This window comes from Zeugodacus cucurbitae, chromosome Y (genome assembly GCF_028554725.1).
Source record: "Zeugodacus cucurbitae isolate PBARC_wt_2022May chromosome Y, idZeuCucr1.2, whole genome shotgun sequence".
NCBI lineage: Eukaryota > Metazoa > Arthropoda > Insecta > Diptera > Tephritidae > Zeugodacus > Zeugodacus cucurbitae.
This window is the reverse complement of record NC_071673.1, coordinates 1,215,152-1,228,078: the sequence shown is the minus strand read 5'-3', so window position 1 is coordinate 1,228,078 and position 12,927 is coordinate 1,215,152. Positions and strand designations below refer to the sequence as shown.

The 12,927-nt window shown below is 35.2% G+C and overlaps 1 pseudogene; it reads left to right on the top strand.

Moving 5' to 3' along the window:
- Nucleotides 1–1,531: 1,531 nt before the first annotated feature.
- Nucleotides 1,532–5,001, top strand: LOC128923468 (uncharacterized; annotated as a pseudogene).
- The last annotated feature ends 7,926 nt before the right edge of the window (nucleotides 5,002–12,927 follow it).

The window sequence follows — 12,927 nt, the reverse complement described above, 5'->3', positions numbered from 1 at the left end:
AGTTTTGGCAGGATGTGTTAGGAGAGGTGCTATTGGCAATCAATTGTAACGGGTGATTTTTTTGAGGTTAGGATTTTCATGCATTAGTATTTGACAGATCACGTGGGATTTCAGACATGGTGACAAAGAGAAAGATGCTCAGTATGCTTTGACATTTCATCATGAATAGACTTACTAACGAGCAACGCTTGCAAATCATTGAATTTTATTACCAAAATCAGTGTTCGGTTCGAAATGTGAAATCCGCTTTTTTATCGACAAATTTTGTTCAGCGATGAGGCTCATTTCTGGTTGAATGGCTACGTAAATAAGCAAAATTGCCGCATTTGGGGTGAAGAGCAACCAGAAGCCGTTCAAGAACTGCCCATGCATCCCGAAAAATGCACTGTTTGGTGTGGTTTGTACGCTGGTGGAATCATTGGACCGTATTTTTTCAAAGATGCTGTTGGACGCAACGTTACGGTGAATGGCGATCGCTATCGTTCGATGCTAACAAACTTTTTGTTGCCAAAAATGGAAGAACTGAACTTGGTTGACATGTGGTTTCAACAAGATGGCGCTACATGCCACACAGCTCGCGATTCTATGGCCATTTTGAGGGAAAACTTCGGAGAACAATTCATCTCAAGAAATGGACCCGTAAGTTGGCCACCAAGATCATGCGATTTAACGCCTTTAGACTATTTTTTGTGGGGCTACGTCAAGTCTAAAGTCTACAGAAATAAGCCAGCAACTATTCCAGCTTTGGAAGACAACATTTCCGAAGAAATTCGGGCTATTCCGGCCGAAATGCTCGAAAAAGTTGCCCAAAATTGGACTTTCCGAATGGACCACCTAAGACGCAGCCGCGGTCAACATTTAAATGAAATTATCTTCAAAAAGTAAATGTCATGAACCAATCTAACCTTTCAAATAAAGAACCGATGAGATTTTGCAAATTTTATGCGTTTTTTTTTTTTTAAAGTTATCAAGCTCTTAAAAAATCACCCTTTACAACCAACCGCATTGCGAAAGCAAGTCCTTTAAAAATGTTGTTGGGAAAGGTAGCACACCCATTAAGATTACTTCCCCCTAGTGAAATAGAAAATGTTGTTGATCTGCCAAAGGTAAGAGCGCAAGCGGCAAAGAAAGTGTTAGCAACTGCAGTTTATGATAAAACACGATTTGATAAAATAAGGCAAAAGTAGTTAGACACAAAGTTGGGGATTTTGTGTTACTTAAAAGTGTGTTGTATGTGTCTCGCTTCTTCAAGAAGTACCGTTTTAGGGGGCGACAGCGTGGTGTCGCTATCGTCGAGCGTGGTTCAGTGGTAAGCACAAAAAGGAAGAAAACGACGTAGAGTCAGTCGTCTTGAGGACTTGGCATAGTGAAGTTGTGTTAATAATTCATATTGTAAAGTGCTATTAAAATATTGTGAAGTGAAACCGAAACCAGCTGCGCTACAACGATGTCTAACAAAGACATTAATATTCCGACATCAGAAGTGGAATCTGCCCATCTGCCTCAAGCATTGGATGGACCATGGTGAACTATGATGGAGTTGCAGAATCAAAATTTAATTGAACTTGTGCGGGCCATAAGAACAATGGTACCTGATGTGGGGCAGAGCAAATCAGTGCAACTGCCCAAATTCAATCCAGACAATGGAGGCGCCAACGCTTCATCGTGGTGTAATACGGCTGAAATAATCCTACAAGAAAATGTGTTAAAAGGCAGTGCGTTGGTTGTGGCTTTAAGTTCAGCAATGGAGGGAAGCGCTTCGCAATGGCTTTCGCATGTGTGCTACGCTGATATCACCTGGCTTGAGTTTAAAGAATTGTTTATACAACGCTTCAACACTATAGAAACACCAGCCGCCATGTTTCTTAATATGCTATCAAATCGACCGATAGCGAAAATCTGGCAATCCATGCGAGTCGCATGGTTACGGAACTAACAACGAAGTGGCGTCAATTGGAAACTGAAGAGATTGCTATGTCTGTGACCTTTGCGTTGTTGTCAAGCTTCGATAGCCGATTGCAGCGTTTTTTGTTTCACATCAAATATTCGAACCAGAGGCGATTTACAGTCTGAATTAATAGCGTTCAAAAGGAAAAGTGGTGTTATGGAGCAAAAGCCCGAAATTAATGCAAAACGACAAAAACCATCATCAATAGAGTGTCATTTTTGCGGAAAATTGGGTCATAAAATGTTTGAATGCAGATTAAGAAAACAACAGAATCACTTTGCGAGCGACAAAACACGACATGGCAAACACGATGGTCACCGTGAAAAATCAAATGTAACTTGCTACAAGTGCGGAGAATTGGGTCACATATCTACCCAATGTACAAAGAAGGAAGTTCGTAAGAACACCGGGAACCGGGAAAAGCGAGTGGAACAGTGCAGCGTTGCAATACCTAAAGGATACTTGAACCAAAGAGACCAAATTTTTGAAATCACCTTTGATTCTGGATCGGAAAGTTCGTTAATGAAAGAAAAGCTAAGTATAAAATTTTCTGGTAAAACATTCAATAACATTGTATGCTAAAAGGTATAGGCAGTAATGGAATATGCAGTACTGTACAAATATTAAGTAACGTAAAAATTGACGATAATTGTATTGAAATTTTGTTTTATGTAATAGGCGATGATAATATGCAAAATGACATTGTCATTGGCCGTGAAATACTTAATCAGGGTTTTAATATTGTTATTTCATAAAACCAATTTAAAATTTCAAGAACCAAAATGGTTAATTTATGTACTGGCAGTGGGCCAGCCGATATTAATACTGAGCTTCAGGGGAAGACAAAATAAAACTACATTCATTGTTAGCAAAGTACTCAAATTCATTTATAACTGGTATCCCAAGCACAAAAGTCAGAATTGGTAAAAGAAGGCCATATCGTTTAAGTCCATGTGAGCGAGATTTAGTTCGAGAAAAAATTAATGAATTACTAAAATGTAATATAATTAGGCCAGCTGTTCACCTTATGCTAGCCCTATATTATTGATTATGAAAAAAAAAAAATGGTTCAGAAGGCTTTGTGTTGACTATAGAGAGCTAAATTCATATACAGTCGCTGATAAATACCCGTTACCACTTATACAAGATCAAATAAATAGACCTGGAGGAGCTAATTACTTTACATGTCTAGATATGGCCAGTGGATATTATCAAATTCCTTTACATTCAGGGTCTATTGAGTATACGGTGTTTGTAACGCCAGATGGCCAACACGAATTTTTATCTATGCCATTCGGGCTCAGAAACGCAAGGGGTATCGAGCAAATTCTTTTGTTCGTCCAAACCCACAGAAAATTGTACCGTTGACTGCTCTTCCGCCTCCACAGTCAATCACTTCACTCAGACAATTTATAGTGTTAGCGTCTTACTTCCGACAGTTTATTAAGGGATTTTCACAATTAATGAAACCGTTATACTTCTTAACTGCAGACAAAAATAAATTTATTTGGAAAACGGAACATGAACAGATAAGGAAAAAGGTCATTGCCATTCTTACTGAAAAACCAGTTCTTTTTATCTTTGACCCAATTTATGCAATCGAATTGCATACAGACGCAAGTTGTACTGGCTACGGTGCAATTTTATTACATAATTTTTAATAACAAACCTCAAGTAATAGAATATTATAGCAAAACTACTTCACCCGCAGAATCAAGATATCACTCGTATGAGTTGGAAACCTTAGCTGTTGTAAACTCCATAAAACATTTTCGACATTATTTGTTGGGCAGGAACTTTATTGTTTATACTGACTTCAACTCACTAAAAGCGTCAAAAAATAAACAAGATTTAACCCCCAGAGCACAACGATGGTGGGCTTATTTGCAATCATTCACATTCGATATTCAGTATAGAAAAGGAAAAAGAATGGCACATGTTGACTTTTTATTGAGAAATCCTCCTTTAACAAAGTCTACTTCGATCACAAAATGAGTCGATGAGAAGAGAGTAAATTTAGCTGAAATTTCAAGCAACTGGCTTATTGCCGAACAGCATCGATATTCGAACTTTGTCGAAATTGTAACAAAATTAAAAGAGTTTTCTCTGCCTGAAGATATTGCGAAAACCTATGAATTGAGGGCGGGAGTTCTTCATCGAAAAATACAGAGAAATGGCAGAACACGTTGTTTACCACGGTGCCACGAGCTTTTAGATGGTCTGTTATAAACCAAGTTCATGAGTCAATAATGCATTTAGGTTTTGATAAGACATTGGAAAAAACTTACGACTTTTACTGGTGTGACAATATGTCAAAATATGTTAAAAACTTTGTTGACAACTGCATCACTTGGAAAATGTCAAATGTTTAGATCAGAAAATAAACTTGCATTTAATAGCCACTGGTGCATGAGCACGTTAAAAAATATGTTAACGGCGATTGAAACTTGAACTCAGTTTTGGCAGGATGTGTTAGGAGAGGTGCTATTGGCAATCAATTGTACAACCAACCGCATTGCGAAAGCAAGTCCTTTAAAAATGTTGTTGGGAAAGGTAGCACACCCATTAAGATTACTTCCCCCTAGTGAAATAGAAAATGTTGTTGATCTGCCAAACGTAAGAGCGCAAGCGGCAAAGAAAGTGTTAGCAACTGCAGTTTATGATAAAACACGATTTGATAAAATAAGGCAAAAGTAGTTAGACACAAAGTTGGGGATTTTGTGTTACTTAAAAGTGAAGAAAGACATCAGGCCAAGTTAAGTCCGAAATTCAAGGGGCCTTTTGAAATAAGAGAGATTCTAGAAGGTGACAGGTACATTTTGAAATCTTTAACCAATAAAAGGAATTATAAATATGCACACGAAGATTTAAGAAAGTTACCAGAGGCGCAAGTGCCTGAGGATGTTGTTGCAAGTAGAGAATCCGTTGCGAACGGAGAAGAGAGTGAAAATGAAAATATTGAAAGTATTGAGGGTGTTGAAGTTACTGAAGAAAATGAGAATGAAGATGTTGAGAATGTTGAAATGACTAAAGAGAGTGAAGTAAACGAATAACAAAATAATGACAAAATATAAGAAAGCCTGGCACATGTGCAAAACATACTAATGGTTGTTTTGATCATGGCGTGTGGCGCATTGGATATTATAATGTAAAACCTGTCTGTTTAATGATAATGTAAAAATGAGCTGTACTAAAGAAAAAGATTTTGTATTAGTTAAGAAGGAAACAGAAACATGAAGATGTAATTTGTCAATGGCAATTTGAATAAATTTTTGTAAGTTGATTGAATAATAACTTAGCAATTTTGTTAAAATTGCACGAGGTCGTGTAATGGTCAGGATGGCCTTGTCGGCGCACCCTAATGGTGTGTGGATATTGATATTTTTTTTTTTTTTTTTTTTTATTTCGAAGGGGGAATCTTCCAAAGATACCGTCATTTTTACGGACAGTATGCACGATTCATAATGCTTGCTAGGGTACACCTCATTCGGGTCCACGCCCATTCGGACTTGCAGAGCACTACGCCTACGTACTAAACCCTTAACTTCGTCGCATTGCTTGAATAGACCCACGGAACTGCCGTTAGGCATTGCATCATGGGTCCAAGCTTAGCCATTTGGCTCGTCAAAAATATTCTTTTTTTGGTCTACTCTTCGTTCCGTCGCCGGTTTTCGCTGCGTTGCCACTCTTTTCTTCTCAGCTCTTGTAGAGCTGACGCAGACCACATTTTCATCCTATCCCAAACCGGTTTTGATTGGATCATGTATTGTACAATGTTATCAGGAGTCACACTATCCGTTGTCAGTTTTTCTATGTCAGCTCTCTCCTTTTCGTATCTGGGGCAGTGAAAGAAGATGCGCAACGCATTCTCTTCATAGTTGTCGCAGAACGAACAGCTAGTCCCGTCGTCGTGTCCATATTTATGGAGATACTCTCTAAAGCAGCCATGACCCGTTAGTAATTGTGTCAGATAGAAATCGGTTTCCCCATGCTTCCTCTCTACCCACTCTTGCACACTTTTAATAAGCCTATGGGTCCACCTCCCACTTGCTGCCGCATCCCAACGTCTCTGCCATTCGATAAGACTCTTTTGTCTTTCGTTTTTCCGCTCATTGTCTGTAAGTCCTATAATTTTCGATCTGTCTAATACTCTTTTGAGTTCCATCGCCATTATATCTGGTGGGATGATACCCGCTACTACACAAGCCGCCTCGTGTGATACCGTACGAAACGCGCAAGAAACTCTGATAGCGCTAAGACGGATTACCGATTTCGCTTTCTTCGCTTATGTTTTGTGCTGCAGGGCTAGTGCCCAGGATATTGATATGCGTGTGAGTGTATCTGTACACAGTTTAGGGAATTTCATTAGAAGACTAAGTTCTTCAGTATTGCAACAGCCGTTAATTGTGCTGTGATTGGTTGCAGCATGTTGTCACTTCAAAAAGTACCGATTTAGCGGGGCGACAGCGTGGCGCCGCTATCATCTAGTGTGGTTGTCTGTATGTCGCTTCTTCAAGAAGTACCGTTTTAGCGGGGCGACAGCGTGGTGTCGCTATCGTCGAGCGTGGTTCGGTGGTAAGCACAAAAACGAAGAAAACGACGTAGAGTGAGTCCTCTTGAGGACTTGGCATAGTGAAGTTGTGTTAATAATTAATATTTTAAAGTGCTTTTAAAATATTGTAAAGTGTGAAGTGATTCCGAAACCCGCTGCGCTACAACGATGTCTAACATTAATATTCCGACATATACATACTCACAATAACTAATTATGCAGTTTCTCAGATTTATATATATGATTATTGTTCACTTTCTTGTAGAACCATATATAAAATTTATTCAAAAATTAATAACTTTACATCTGTATATATATTATGTTTAAGATTCACTTTCTTGTAAATTATACATTGACATTGATGTTTATGATTATTGTTTACTTTCTTGTATAACCATATTTAAAATTTATCCAAAAATTAATTACTTTACATCTCCATACATATTATGTTCACATTCCTGTTAAATAAATATCGACAAATAGAACCTTATATCACATATATTCAAACTTATTACCTAATAATAACTAATTATGAAGTTTCTTATATTTAATTAATTAAAATTAGTGCATTTAGATCTCTAACTAATTTTACCGAAACAGTATTATGATATCATAAAATCATATTTGTCAGATCGCTACTTCCGTGTTAAACAAGGAGAAGAGTATTATAGTCTTAAGAAAATAAAAGCAGGAGTTCCACATTGTAGTGTGTTGGGCCCTCTTCTTTATATTTTGTTCACGCATGACCTGCCAGTAGACTACAATTACACAACAGCCACATTTGCAGATGATACCGCGTTGCTTGCTGTTGGTAGCAGTGAACATGAGTCAACTAATAATCTCCAAGAAGCTGTAAATAAAGTCCTACATTGGGCAAAGAAATGGCAGATAAAACTCAATGAAGCTAAGTCTGTACACATTGTTTTCACATACAACAAAATACAGTACTTGCCAATTTTCATAGACGGTGTACGAATACCATACTACAACTCCGCTAAATACTTGGGAATGACACTTGACTCTAAGCTACGGTGGAAAATTCATGTAAAAAACAAACGGAAAGAACTAGACATGCGACTCAAGAATATTAATTGGCTAATTGTTAACAAATCAGTGTTATCCATCGAAAATAAGTTACTTATCTATAAACAAGTACTCAGACCGATATGGAGCTATGGTGCACAACTCTGGGGATGAACTAACGCAAATAATAAGAAAGTCATCCAACAATTCCAAAACAAAATACTAAGAGTTATTGTCAAAGCGCCTTGGTATTGTAGATGTGCTGACATAGAGCGTGATCTAAACGTAAACTCAGTTAACGCTGAAATATTAAAAATTGCAGCAACACATGAAGCCAGGTTGCTAATGCATTGTAACGAAGAAGTAGTCATGTTAACTTCTAGAGATGGACCACCAAGACGATTCAAACGCATAAAACCCAGCGATCTTTTAAACTAGCCAATACTCTCAGAGTATTTTTGTAATTTTGTAATATTTTATATCATACTCAAGTTGCTTGTTAGTCTTTCTTTTGTAAATATTTTAGAACTAGTTGCAATGTAAAATAAACAAAAAAAAAAATTTAGATCTCTACATGTTTATCATTATTGTTTACTTTCTTGTTGAACCATATTTAAAATTTATCCAAAAATTAATTAATTTACATCTCCATACATATTATGTTCACATTCCTGTTAAATAAATATCGACAAATAGAACCTTATATCACATCTATTCAAACTTATTACCTAATAATAACTAATTATGCAATTTCTTATATTTAATTAATTAAAATTATTGCATTTAGATTTCTACATGTTTATGATTATTGTTTACTTTCTTGTAGAACCATATATAAAATTGATTCAAAAATTAATAATTTTACATCTGTATATATATTATGTTCACTGTTAAATAAATATCGACAAATAGAAACTTATATAAAATCCATTGACATTGACAAATAGAGCAACATCATATTTACTTAAAATCTTTTATTTTACATTTTCTCAGATTTTTGTTTGAAGTTCACCTTCATGTAAATTCACTTTCGATACGATATACATATTCAATTAACTTATACATTTGCAAAAAAACAATATAGCATACATACTCACAATAACTAATTATGCAGTTTCTCAGATTTATATTTATGATTATTGTTCACTTTCTTGTAGTTAGAACCATATATTCAACTTATTCTAAAATTAATAACTTTAGATTTGTATATATATTATGTTTAATGTTCACTTTCTTGTAAATTATACATTGCCAAATAGAACAATAGCATATTTACTTAAAATCTTCAATTTCACATTTTCTCAGGTTTATGATTGAAGTTCACCTTTCTGTATATGCTCAATATCACTAATTATGCATTTTCTTAGATTTATGTATTAAGTTCAATTTATTCACTTTCGATACTATAACTTATACATTCATAAATAGAACAACATAGCATACGTACTCACAATAACTAATTATGCAGTTTCTCAGATTTATATTTATGATTATTGTTCACTTTCTTGTAGAACCATATATTCAACTTATTCTAAAATTAACAGCTTTAGATTTGTATATATATTATGTTTAAGGTTCATTTTCTTGTAAATTATACATTGCCAAATAGAACAATAGCATATTTACTTAAAATCTTCAATTTCACATTTTCTCAGGTTTATGATTGAAGTTCACCTTTCTGTATATGCTCAATATCACTAATTATGCATTTTCTTAGATTTATGTGTTAAGTTCACATTCTTGTCATCAAAATCATTAATTTTCCAGTTTATCAGATTTATGTATAAAGTTCACATTCCTGTTAAATAAATATCGACAAATAGAAAACCTTATATCATATCTATTGACATTGACAAATAGAACAATAGCATATTTACTTAAAATCATTTATTTTACATTTTCTCAAATTTATGTTTGAAGTTCACCTTCCTGTAAATTCCCTTCCGATACTATATAACTTATACATTCCAAAGATACCGTCATTTTTACGGACAGTATGCACGATTCATAATGCTTGCTAGGGTACACCTCATTCGGGTCCACGCCCATTCGGACTTGCAGAGCACTACGCCTACGTACTAAACCCTTAACTTCGTCGCATTGCTTGAATAGACCCACGGAACTGCCGTTAGGCATTGCATCATGGGTCCAAGCTTAGCCATTTGGCTCGTCAAAAATATTCTTTTTTTGGTCTACTCTTCGTTCCGTCGCCGGTTTTCGCTGCGTTGCCACTCTTTTCTTCTCAGCTCTTGTAGAGCTGACGCAGACCACATTTTCATCCTATCCCAAACCGGTTTTGATTGGATCATGTATTGTACAATGTTATCAGGAGTCACACTATCCGTTGTCAGTTTTTCTATGTCAGCTCTCTCCTTTTCGTATCTGGGGCAGTGAAAGAAGATGCGCAACGCATTCTCTTCATAGTTGTCGCAGAACGAACAGCTAGTCCCGTCGTCGTGTCCATATTTATGGAGATACTCTCTAAAGCAGCCATGACCCGTTAGTAATTGTGTCAGATAGAAATCGGTTTCCCCATGCTTCCTCTCTACCCACTCTTGCACACTTTTAATAAGCCTATGGGTCCACCTCCCACTTGCTGCCGCATCCCAACGTCTCTGCCATTCGATAAGACTCTTTTGTCTTTCGTTTTTCCGCTCATTGTCTGTAAGTCCTATAATTTTCGATCTGTCTAATACTCTTTTGAGTTCCATCGCCATTATATCTGGTGGGATGATACCCGCTACTACACAAGCCGCCTCGTGTGATACCGTACGAAACGCGCAAGAAACTCTGATAGCGCTAAGACGGATTACCGATTTCGCTTTCTTCGCTTATGTTTTGTGCTGCAGGGCTAGTGCCCAGGATATTGATATGCGTGTGAGTGTATCTGTACACAGTTTAGGGAATTTCATTAGAAGACTAAGTTCTTCAGTATTGCAACAGCCGTTAATTGTGCTGTGATTGGTTGCAGCATGTTGTCACTTCAAAAAGTACCGATTTAGCGGGGCGACAGCGTGGCGCCGCTATCATCTAGTGTGGTTGTCTGTATGTCGCTTCTTCAAGAAGTACCGTTTTAGCGGGGCGACAGCGTGGTGTCGCTATCGTCGAGCGTGGTTCGGTGGTAAGCACAAAAACGAAGAAAACGACGTAGAGTGAGTCCTCTTGAGGACTTGGCATAGTGAAGTTGTGTTAATAATTAATATTTTAAAGTGCTTTTAAAATATTGTAAAGTGTGAAGTGATTCCGAAACCCGCTGCGCTACAACGATGTCTAACATTAATATTCCGACATATACATACTCACAATAACTAATTATGCAGTTTCTCAGATTTATATATATGATTATTGTTCACTTTCTTGTAGAACCATATATAAAATTTATTCAAAAATTAATAACTTTACATCTGTATATATATTATGTTTAAGATTCACTTTCTTGTAAATTATACATTGACATTGATGTTTATGATTATTGTTTACTTTCTTGTATAACCATATTTAAAATTTATCCAAAAATTAATTACTTTACATCTCCATACATATTATGTTCACATTCCTGTTAAATAAATATCGACAAATAGAACCTTATATCACATATATTCAAACTTATTACCTAATAATAACTAATTATGAAGTTTCTTATATTTAATTAATTAAAATTAGTGCATTTAGATCTCTAACTAATTTTACCGAAACAGTATTATGATATCATAAAATCATATTTGTCAGATCGCTACTTCCGTGTTAAACAAGGAGAAGAGTATTATAGTCTTAAGAAAATAAAAGCAGGAGTTCCACATTGTAGTGTGTTGGGCCCTCTTCTTTATATTTTGTTCACGCATGACCTGCCAGTAGACTACAATTACACAACAGCCACATTTGCAGATGATACCGCGTTGCTTGCTGTTGGTAGCAGTGAACATGAGTCAACTAATAATCTCCAAGAAGCTGTAAATAAAGTCCTACATTGGGCAAAGAAATGGCAGATAAAACTCAATGAAGCTAAGTCTGTACACATTGTTTTCACATACAACAAAATACAGTACTTGCCAATTTTTATAGACGGTGTACGAATACCATACTACAACTCCGCTAAATACTTGGGAATGACACTTGACTCTAAGCTACGGTGGAAAATTCATGTAAAAAACAAACGGAAAGAACTAGACATGCGACTCAAGAATATTAATTGGCTAATTGTTAACAAATCAGTGTTATCCATCGAAAATAAGTTACTTATCTATAAACAAGTACTCAGACCGATATGGAGCTATGGTGCACAACTCTGGGGATGAACTAACGCAAATAATAAGAAAGTCATCCAACAATTCCAAAACAAAATACTAAGAGTTATTGTCAAAGCGCCTTGGTATTGTAGAGCAGCAACACATGAAGCCAGGTTGCTAATGCATTGTAACGAAGAAGTAGTCATGTTAACTTCTAGAGATGGACCACCAAGACGATTCAAACGCATAAAACCCAGCGATCTTTTAAACTAGCCAATACTCTCAGAGTATTTTTGTAATTTTGTAATATTTTATATCATACTCAAGTTGCTTGTTAGTCTTTCTTTTGTAAATATTTTAGAACTAGTTGCAATGTAAAATAAACAAAAAAAAAATTTAGATCTCTACATGTTTATCATTATTGTTTACTTTCTTGTTGAACCATATTTAAAATTTATCCAAAAATTAATTAATTTACATCTCCATACATATTATGTTCACATTCCTGTTAAATAAATATCGACAAATAGAACCTTATATCACATCTATTCAAACTTATTACCTAATAATAACTAATTATGCAATTTCTTATATTTAATTAATTAAAATTATTGCATTTAGATTTCTACATGTTTATGATTATTGTTTACTTTCTTGTAGAACCATATATAAAATTGATTCAAAAATTAATAATTTTACATCTGTATATATATTATGTTCACTGTTAAATAAATATCGACAAATAGAAACTTATATAAAATCCATTGACATTGACAAATAGAGCAACATCATATTTACTTAAAATCTTTTATTTTACATTTTCTCAGATTTTTGTTTGAAGTTCACCTTCATGTAAATTCACTTTCGATACGATATACATATTCAATTAACTTATACATTTGCAAAAAGAACAATATAGCATACATACTCACAATAACTAATTATGCAGTTTCTCAGATTTATATTTATGATTATTGTTCACTTTCTTGTAGTTAGAACCATATATTCAACTTATTCTAAAATTAATAACTTTAGATTTGTATATATATTATGTTTAATGTTCACTTTCTTGTAAATTATACATTGCCAAATAGAACAATAGCATATTTACTTAAAATCTTCAATTTCACATTTTCTCAGGTTTATGATTGAAGTTCACCTTTCTGTATATGCTCAAT